Consider the following 11,313-nt stretch of genomic DNA (forward strand, 5'->3'; position numbering starts at 1 on the left):
AAAGTAGTCTATGTATCCAGCCAAATTCCCTTTCCATCTGGGCTGGGAGGCTCCATCTGCAGACTGCTCGTATCAGTTACATCAGTAAGCGGGGAGGACTGAGGAATAGTTCTACTTAGGAGCAGATGGTGTTCCAACTTCTAAAAAATGCCCCTAAAGTGCTTTAGGAGAGGAGTACCCATTGATCTCTCCTGGAAATACTTTTCCAAAGTATTCTGTTTCTTCAAATGCCTTTAGCTCCTGTGTAGAACTATTGTCCTACTCTCTCCAATAGGAATTACCAGCAATGGGAAAACATGCCCTTTACAGGAAAAAGTAGAGACAAATTCTGTGGTGTTAAAGATTTCTATATAAACAACACCAGGGATGAAGAAGTCAGCCTGACACAACTTAAATTATCTGAAGTCTCACCGATTTAGGAATCTCTGAGGACTCAATTCAAAACTAATGGAAATCACTTTGACAAGTTCATGAATACAGCACTCATCCCAGTAAAATCTTTGCACTCCTGGGTACTAAGGTAAGCAGTGTTTTGTCTGACAAGTACCATGTGCACGTAATGCATTGCATAGCTAATAAAAAGGAGCCCATCCAACACTTGGAGGGCTGATGCAGACGGTCTTTATTCACCTGCTCGTGGGCTGGACAAAAGTAGGACCCCACACAAAGATTGCTGGCAGCAGAGCACAGATGCTCAACCAGAGGACGTGTCCAGGTAAGTAAGAATTAAATAAGTAACCACTCATGAATTATAACTGGATGGTGCCCTTAGTACGTAGAAAATCAGAAGCACTTTACACACTGATGCTTATATTTTGCTGATTTTTTTTTTTTCTCCTGCCTGTATCTCAGAAATAGCATATGTCTTTAGTTGTGCTCAAGCAAGTCTGGGGTTTGTTTATGATGAACCTTAGGGCACCCACAGGAGTGAAACTCTGTGTTAGTGCCAAAGGAGCATAGAGGAGCTGTCTGTGGGCATTGTGATGTACTGCGTACAAGAGAGTCTTGTATTTACTGCATACAAGAGAGAGTCATGTATTTACTGAAAAAGGCCTGGGTTTCCTGACTAGGCATAATTCTTTTGAGGAGAAAGTGTTTCATTTTCAGCAGATGTGTCTCATTCTGTTCCTTCTTTCCTGAGAGGATGCAGAGTAATGTGACTTAATCATGGGAGAGTGAAGAATGATATGGTAAATAGCCAACCACTGGATTAATGTATATTTTTCTGGCTATTGCTGTGATGTATAGCTAATGACACAGAGAAAAGCAAGCTTTTTGTAAACCTTGTATTGCATAATCTACAGAAGTCTCTTGTGTCTGTTCTGGATTGGACTCCCCTGGGCAAACCCTCCAGAAAGGAGCTGAAGGAGAAAGAGAGGGTGTCTCCCCATTGAAAGACAGGGCTTCTGTGGAAGCCATTATGATCTGCGGGGCATGCCTGGGCCTGCTCCCCCGGCTTTCTTAGGCTCCCCACCCAGCCGCAGCTTTGGGCCCTTTCCAGCCCCATCCAGCGTTCTCCAGCTGACTTATGCAACCTGTGAGCTGCACAAAGTCTGCCCTGTCCTCCCCTTCTGTGGGGCCAGGGGAGCGGTGATGCTAACTGGGGGGTGAGGAGTGACGGGTGTCAGAGCAGGGACGCTTCCTCAAGACAGCAGCACGCTCTTGCTTGGGGCACAGTCTCACCTCAGGTGCTGAACTCAGTTTCTTTGAATATGGTGGGAAAGTTATCACTGGGTTTTGTTATTGTTTGTAAGATTAACTCACAAGGAGTCACCATTTTATGGGTGTCTCGGAACAGCTGATTTCATGTCTTTTTTGCATTGCTTGCTGCTCTTTCTGGGAATTCCTCAAGATATGCAGTTGTCAGCATCTGCCACTGCTGTTCTGATTTACGGCCCATAAAGAGACTGTAAACTTGAACTAATGCATGTTCTTACCATGTATTATGCATGATAGCATGTTACACATTTTATTCTCGCACTATAATAAATAATGTAAGTCGTGTGTAAACTTAGTTTAAGCAGCGGAAGTAGTGCTTTTTCCTTCTCTCATATCATGTGTTGCCCAGAGCACTTTGCTGGAGCTCTGTAAGTGCCATTAGCAGCTGGCAGCAAATAAATTGTTGAAAGCAGTCAGGAAATATTTACTAAATCTGACATTTTTCACTGGAATATCAGAAATAGTTAAACTTGCTTTTGTGAACCTACTGTAGTGCTCACAGTCACAATTCTGTGTTCTGTTATAAGGAAATCTCACATCTGAGTGTAACATCAGGAATTACTTCATTGACATGGATAGTGTCGAGATGTTGGCAGGGCAGCAATCACAAATTTTTGACACTTATGGGAGTATCTTTTTAACAGGAATTGCACGTGTAGAAGATTGGCTAAGATGCCTGTAGTTTTTTCATATTGTTGCTGCTGGAAATAGTCTTTCTGAGGATGACTGGAGAAAAAAACAATTGTGTGCTCACTGCTCTTTTGGCTGTTCATCTGTCCCCTCCTCATACAGACACATGCACACACATCTGCAATCACAGTGTCTATAGGGAACGTCTTTTTTTCCAGATAGTGGCAAGTAAGAACAAATAAGACTAATCTCTTACATAGTAAATATAGGTTATAGTACTTGTTGATTCATGTTTATTCTGTGTATTTCCAAAGCCTATGTCTACATTAGCAAGCAATTAGCTCTGCTGGATCAGATCTGTAGCCTGAAACTGTTGGTGCTAAGGACCTGATCTCCACACCATGCACAGTGTCTAGTTTGGTTCCATGGGCTGAATGCCACTAGTGATTGGAGCACATCTTTTAGTTTCATCCAAAATCTAGTTCACATCCTCAGGACCACTCCATCATGCAAACTAAAGCTTTTTAAGTGAGGCCACTATACTGGACTGCCCCACAGGAAAGTGAAATTCCTGTTAGCCCACCTTTCGGCTAAATAGAAGCCCTTTGTTGTTCCCCACCCACCCACCCCCCTCCGGCTTTGCATGGGTATTTTTTTTGCATAGGTATTTTTCTTTCAAATCTGAGATCTGATTCCTCTTGTCAGATCATGGGAATCAAGGGCTCATGACTCCTCCTAAGATAAGCATCCAAATGTGCTCCATAAGTCAGGAATGTGGTATAGGACAGAGTAATCCAGCATGGGTAGAGCATGGAAAGTGCTTGGTTTGATGAAGAGTTAACTGTGATTCCACTTGTGGATGTGATTTTTATCACGAACATGCTGGATACTTGCTAATGCATGCATTGTTTTTATATACTGCATCACACATAAAAATGCCCTTCATTTTCCCAGGGTATTTTTGTTCTTGTGGCCTTCCAGTTGTATCTGTATATGTGTGCATATGTGCATGTATATGCAGTGTACAAGCATTCTTCTGTTCTTAGACAGTTGCTACTATATGCTGCTAACATAAACTTATTTAGAAAGTTCATGTTATGCTATTTATTACATGTATTCTTTGGTTACCTTTTTGTAATGCTGACAAGTGTATTCATAGTAGATATCACTGTAGATTTAGAAAACTTCCATACTATTTATACTTATTTTAGATGTTCTGCCATTGTGTTTTCTTGCTATATGTTACTTAGCTTTTGCTCCCATTTGGAGAATGTGCTTCTATGTACTTGCAAAATTGTGCCTGGGTTATTTTAAAATATGAATAAATGTATACAATTTTCCAATTGTCTGACATAACTTATACATGATTTTGTGCTAAACACTTTTATTCTTGTTTATGTATATGCCACTATAATAATACCTAACAGTTCACTGAACTCAAAGAAACAAAGATCTCTGTTCCAGAAAGTATTATAATCTGCTACACACAAACATGCACTATACCTAAATTATTTCTTAATTGACTTTAAAGACATTTTAAGGCATCTATCCTAAACATATCCAGTAATGTTGGGTAAACTCAGCCACAAAACCTACACTTAGAAGAACTTGTGTTTATTTCTGTGTGTTAAAACACACATTGCACGCACACTTGCACACAGAAATGGAGATCTGTAGGAAAGGTACACTGGATCCTATCCATAAAGGGTACATCCTTCAAGCACTCTCAGAGCACAGCACGCTCAGAAGTCAAGTCATTGAAACCCCTAGGAGTGGACATTCAGCACATGCTTGAGAGAGTTGTGTAAGACTGAGGGGCTGTGGGAAAGATCACATCTCATGAAAAGGTGTGAACCTCTACTTGCAGCTACAGTGTTGACAAGAGTATGAGGAGGACCTGCATAACTTCTTTTCCACCGTGCAGCGGACCCCATGGTGCTAAGAGAGGAAAGGAACTAGAACTCCTCTAGCCTCTAACTAGCCTCTAACTTTCCTGTCTTATTGTCCAGCAAAGAACATGATTAAAAAGCAACAGGCTTCAATGTGTAAATTTTAACTTGGTCTGTATGTGCTGAATTAAACGCATATAGACTAACTGGGTTTGTGAAAGGACTGGAGATTCCAGGTGTGTTTGTCAGCACTGGCATATATAATGCAGCAATTGTTACCATCTAATTTTGGGCCAGATTCTGGTACTCAGGTACTCGTGGCACCGAAATTTGTTTCCTTTACAAACTGGGCTATTTTCTCAGCCACCGCAATGAGGGGAAGGAAAAAGAGAATTTCTGTGGTAAGACTAAAACTAAACAAAGGGAAGAAATGCCATTCACATGCTCAGCTTTGAGGTTCCTTCAAATCTGATACGCTGCCAAGGGGCTTGTTAAGAATCTGTGTGTTATTTTTCAGACATACTCTCTGAATATACCATAATGTTCCCTTCAGAATTTGTGTGTTATTTTTCAGACATACTCTCTGAATATACCATAATGTTCCCTTCAGAACCACTACAGCATGAGCTGTGAATGCATATTAATAGCATGATGTAATATGGATTCATTTCACCCTTTTTCCATGCAGGACATTGGGTTTGTATATTACTCTTGAAGTACATTAATACTTAATAGTAGTGGCATGAGATGTGAATGCAAATTTATTTGATTATTTATCATAGAACCAGATACTTAAGTAAAAAAAAAATAGTTTAATTATTGAATTATCCCCCTTAGAGCTTTTCAAACCCTTATAGAAGAGCCAGCCTTTCCCCTTTTCTTTTGTTCTTGTGGCTTTACATTTGGATCTTATTTTATTAGTTTGCACCAGATCACTCAGTAATCCTTGTCAACTAGTCTCAGTGATCTTTTCTTTTTATTACTGACTTCTCCCTTAATGATTGAGTCTTCTGCAAACCTGTGGGTTTTCTTCCAAAATGTTGATAAAAATGTTAACTAGAGTATGCCCAGGAAGCTACCCCAGCAGAATATCTATTCTGTGATCATTCCCCATTTAAATTCACATTTTGAAATGTCAGTTAACCAGTTTTTGATTCATTTAATGTGCGACATGTCAATTTTGGACTATCATGGTTTCCTAACTCAAATGTTGTGAATACCACATCGAATGTCATATAGAATCAAAGTATATCAACAGTGTTGTGTTTTGCTTGTAGTTACAATTGGGAAAAAAAGCCAGCAAATGTGTTTGGCCGTATCTATTTCCCATATTGGACTTAGATTGGCATTTACCATATTTCTCCTCTTTAATTAGTTAGTAATTGAGTCCCCTGTCAGCCATTCCATTACTTTGCTCCAGATCAATTTCAGACTGACAGGACTGTAATTATCTAGGTCATTAAGTTTATCCTTCTTAAATATTAACACAACATAAGTTTTCTCCCAGCTTTCTGGAACTTTCCCAATTGTTCCAAGACTTAGCAAAAAGCAGTAATAACAATGGAGATTTCCGTCAGCTCTTTAACACTCTTGGAGACAAGTTATCTGAAATTTCCTATGCAAATGTTTCTTACTTCAGTAGCTTCTATTTAGTGTTTTGCTTTGGGGTTTTTTGCTGCCTGGTAGTTCATCATCCTCATAGAGCATCACCGATTGTCTGTCTTTTCCTTAAATACCGAACACAAATACTTATTGAACACTTCTTTCCTGTCTTCATTACTCTTAACAAATCTTCCACTTCAATCAGATAAAGAACTGGTACCATTGTCAGGATTCCTGATGTGTTTGAAAAATATTGTCCTTAATTCTCTGGCCATAAATTTCTCCTTACAACTTGGCCACGCTTATTGAAGGAATTACTTATGTAATTCCTTACTACTACTCTATATTCAGTGTTATCAACTTTCTTTCTTCATTTCATTGATTTACAATTATGTAGAGGCTTTCATTAACCCTTTGAGCTAGATATTTTTTAAACACACACAGCTTTCTTCCTAATTTTACAGCTGTTAAATAAAATATTTGTATTTTCCAATTATTGATCAGTTCTCTCTCCTAGCTGATTCTCCTTTACAATAACTTTCAGTTTGGTAAAAAGACTGCACCATCCATATTACTGTTTGGGCTTCATTCTCTTTATGCCCATAAAGAGCAATCAAGCTATCATCATAGCCACTAATATTTAGTTCTCTTATCAAGTCCTCTGATCTCTTTTCATTATTTGTGAGATGAGATCTCACATAAAATTCTCATTTTTGGAGAGTTTCCCTTTTTGGTTTAAGAAATGTTCATATATAATTTTCAAAAATTCTGCAGAGGTTTTAGTACCAGCATCATGAAACTTTAAGCGTATGTCAGGCAGACTGAAATCTCAGATGATAGTGCAGCTTTTTTGCTCCTACACATTATAGAAGGTGCAAAGGCATCCAGTCACCCGCTCTCTTCTATGATTTGGTGATTTGCAGACAGCAGCTACTATCCCATCTAGTGTTTTATCTGTTAGAGTATTGATCCATTGCATTCAAGATCATTTGCTTCTGAGCTGCCAGTGTCCTGAAAACAGACTGTCATTTTTACCGTAGAGTTCCATTCTTCTTCCCCTTCTCTCTACTTGATCTTTCAAAAATAGGTTATAACCATTGATTTTAATGTTTCAGTTATGCAGTTCTTCCCATTTAGTGTCAGTAATACCAGCTACGCTGAATTTATAAATAGGTAATTCTGATTCCTTTCCTTTTTTACCCAGACTCTTTAGTATTGGTTTATAGAAAATCTACTACTTTTACATCCTTGACTAATTTTGGTTTTGCCATCTTGATTTCATGCTGAATAAAGACTCATTTGTTTTTTTGTTTGTTTGAGTTTGGTTTTTTTTCATCAATTCCCCTTTCAGCACTCATTTTCAGCCTCTTCCCTAGCAGGCTGTTTGCCTTTCTACTGAACAGGAGACCACCCAAACTGTGCCATCCTTTCACCTGCATCAAAAGACAGATGTTCCATGTTCAGAATCTTTTTTTTCCTGTCTTCCTTCATTTGCCAGCCAAGGATAATATCCTAGAGGATCATGCAGGCATTCTTCTCCTTCAGCAACATTCAGGGTTCCCTGAACTTGTCTAAGATCTGTGAGACAACCCACTATGAAGCAGAGTCACTGATGCTTAATGTGTAATCACTGTAGATCCTTGTTCTCTGTCTGTTCAATCTTAAAGACATACCTTGAGTCCAGGCTGTGCAGGAACACTGTACTGTTATCTACTTTTCCTTTGCAAAACAGTCTTTCCAATCATCTTTGTATCTTCAGCCTTTTCCCCAGATTGGTTTGGCTACATATGATCCCTAACTGTCCTTTTTTGAAAAACAATTCTGCCTCTGGAGGCTTCTGAAATTTGGGTGGGGGTGAGTGGGAGATGGGGGAAAGCCATCTGTTTGAAATGAATGAACATGTAGGCTGTTCTAATACATCTGCTTGGGCCCTTCTTTTTATTGTTGCACAGAGAAACCAGAGTTCCATGGGCAGCCCAGTCCCTGGGTTAGCAGCTCCCATCTCTTCTGGATCGGCAGAGTTTGGGAACTACAGAGTCTAGGTTCTGAGACAGTATGTAAAGTGAGAAGAGGAACTGTCGAAAAATGAAACAGATGAAGAACTGGCTTGTTTTGTCAGAAGATTGATCAAAATCTGCATCTTTCTATGGGAGATTTAAATGACAACCAACTAGCGTTCGTCACTGGAAAAAGCAAAACATTCTACTAGAGAATTTCTGATTAACTCTTCTCCTGACCAGAGGAGAGCTATCTAAATTGTCTTTGACAGGTGAGGTCTGTCCTCATCTTGGCACAGGAGATAAGGTACTGGTTACAACGCATCTGGGTAGACGTGCACAGCTTTTTAATTACAACAAAAGCACTTTTCACAAATGTCTTGTAAATTGAGTGTCAACAGTGTTTGGATTGCAGCTGCCTGGCTGTGGGGTTTGATGACTTACCTGTTTAATAGATACAATGAAACATTATCCTGCTTTCTGTGACCAACTTTGCTTTCAACCTATTCTTATAGTGCCTATAGTTCATCAAGCGCTACTGCTCAGGCCTTGAAATAAGGCTAATCAAATCTATTTGGTCTCACATTGCCTTTTTTTTGTCAGCACTTCAGAAAAGGTGTTCAGTTCATTGTTCTGACGCACTACAAGTTGCATTGTTTCATCATCTTAGTGACTTGATTGATGAAAGACACTTGATGTATGGTGATGTCACCTAGCAAAAAGTCTGATTGCTTCCTTGTCCTATGTATTAATTCTGCAGAACTAGGAAGAGAGCTATGCAAATGTGTCCCCTGAAGATACTGTATAGAAACTGAAAATCCTCCTGCACCTAACTTTGCAGGATGCATCCACATGGTACAGTACAAGCCCATGCCATGCAGAGATATTCTTGCTGGCTCTGAAGGAACAAAGCATGTCTGCACACAAATGACATACCATTTGTTACATTTTTGCAAGGAAAAATATGAAAAAAATTTGACAGAGCACAGCCTCACAGCTCTTCTTAAATACCTAGTTTCTATGGCCTGTGCTGTGAACAACAGGTTGAGTTACTTGGAATTGTGCATCACTTTTTGGTATTGTGTTGATTAATTCACACACACACACGTACACACAAAAAATGACATGGTAAAAATCTCATACACTAAAACATCATAGATCCAAGTCACTGCCATGTACTTTTTTTTCTGAAAGTGTTGTGTAAGGAAGGGGAGACTGCAGAGTTTATACGTGCACAACTAGCTGAAAGCTGTATACAGTAAGCAACTTGAGATCATCAAGTGATTGTGGAGAGAATTACTATGAACACTATAATGATTTTATTTTTTGTTATGTCTTCATGCTATCTTGAAAAAATCAGTTCTTTTCATCAGTACCTCAAAGATTCTTCCCAAAAAAGTATGAAGCAGGCTGGCAAAGAGTTTCTGAAAGCAGTTTCCATTACATGAAAGGAAGCAGCGGGAATTTAAGAAAGGCAGAGAAAAGAGTGAATATTTAAGCTAAGGATATTTAGGCATAACATCCCAGTGCTTTATGTGCCATGCTTCTCATTGGCATCAATGGGAGCACCTACTTAAAGCTTAGTACAGGACTTGGGGTTTGTTCTTTGTATCCGCAAATGGCTATAAAGCACAGAAAAAAAGAGACCAGTCTTTTTCTGGTGCTGAAGCCTTTGTTTTATCTTTCATGATACTTGAAATGGCAACTAGCCTTAGTGACAGTTCAAGTAAGTGTCGGAATGCACTTTTTTCAGAAAAAGGAGGGCCAGGGAGTCAAACTGCATCATTTTTCAAGGGCAGCTTTGCAATCCTTGGGAATTTTAAAATGTGGAAAGTAGTGTACTAATTTGAGTGCATCGGTAGTGAATGGGATAATTTAATAGCACCTTCCGCTCTCAAGTATTTCTTCTCTTGAATAGATTATTAGACAGCAAGAGTTGAGGATACAAACCTTGAATCATGAAAGCATGTGTACATGCTGAAGAGGTATTACAATGAATTATAAGCACTGGTAATAGTTTAGGATCCAAAGGGCTAGCGACCTTTGCTTTTAAAAACATGCTTTAAATGTTATCATTCTACAGCAGCGTTTTTGCAACTCTTTATCTTCTAAATGCTTTTGGACACACAGACCATGGGATTAATTATATACTGCAAGCAACAATTCATGAATATTTAACACACTCATTTATACTTAATGAATAAATTTGCATTTTGACAGTGTTATTTAATGTGGTTTAAGGAAATACTGCTCATTACCTTTCAATTTTGTAGATTAGGAGAATGTAATTGGAATGATAAGGTAGGAGGGAGACTGCACGATTTCCATGTGATTGTTCGCATGGTTTGTTTCCGCAGGTTTTTGATCAAAACAGCTCTGTTTATTTTGTTTGGGAGAAGTTTCTGTCTGTCTCAGTTACTTCATCCCAGTCTTAGAGGTGAAGCTTGAAGCAGAGAGACACATTCCCGCCAAAAGGCTGAGGCGTGAGGCAGCCACCTCTGCTCAGCCTGGCCAGCAGGCTTTGGGCGGGACATTCCCTACCTGACAGAGAGGTGGGCTTTCACAGGAGAAGAGGAGTGTCACTCTCCAAGAAAGGCAAAGGGTTGGCTGTCCTTCGCCGGCCTCTCATTGGAGGAAGCGGTTCTGAAGGGGGCGACAGGTCCCTCAGCGGGGGGCAGACAAGATGGAGGCTGTGGCGGTCAAGGGCAGCGGCAGCTCTGTCCCAGCTCTGGCAGCCAACGTGGGCCGGGTGGTGCCTAGGACCTGTTATGGGTGCATTTACAGCCTGCCGGGCAGCAGGGATTGCTCTGGAGAGTTCCAGCCAGCCATTTCCACCCCAGAGCTCCATGTGGAGTGGCTGCAGGCAAAGGGCCACCCTTTTGCCCTGGGAGAGCTTTCCTGGCCTGGGCACAGCTGGGAAGGACGGTGCCGGGTAAATGGCACCCTTGTAAAACTCGTTCTTCAAACTTGTGTGCCAAAATCCTGCCATCTCTGCTCTCTGCTCAACGTCTCCCAGCAGCAGGAGCTCAAAGTTTCCAGGTGGGTGCTGTCCAGGCCTGCCAAGGCCCGCCATTGCACACCGCTCTGAATTCTTGAAGATGTCATATTTCACAAGACTTTGTGATTTTTCCTGAAGACCTGATTCGTACGAGAACTCTCTTTGAAAAGAAAAAAAAATGCAGTTCATCTTGCAGAAAAAACTCAGAACTGATCTGTGTACATTTCAGTGGTTTGAAAGCAAGAAAGAGGTAAAAAAAAAACCAAACTATTTTTCTTTTTGTATTCTTAATTTTTAAGCCCATCTCATGATTTGCAGAAAGGGGAAGCAGTGGGGAAGAGGAACAATTTGGGGTTTTTTTTCTGTCAGCAGTACTGATATGAAAACTCTGTCCCATTTAAATTTCTAGAAATTTTTTTTTTCTGTTGATTTTAATAGGGCTAAATACTCAACCTTTGTACTTGGGTGTCTTTGCTTT

The sequence above is a fragment of the Aptenodytes patagonicus genome, chromosome 5, assembly GCF_965638725.1.
Source record: "Aptenodytes patagonicus chromosome 5, bAptPat1.pri.cur, whole genome shotgun sequence".
NCBI classification, from domain to species: Eukaryota; Metazoa; Chordata; class Aves; order Sphenisciformes; family Spheniscidae; genus Aptenodytes; species Aptenodytes patagonicus.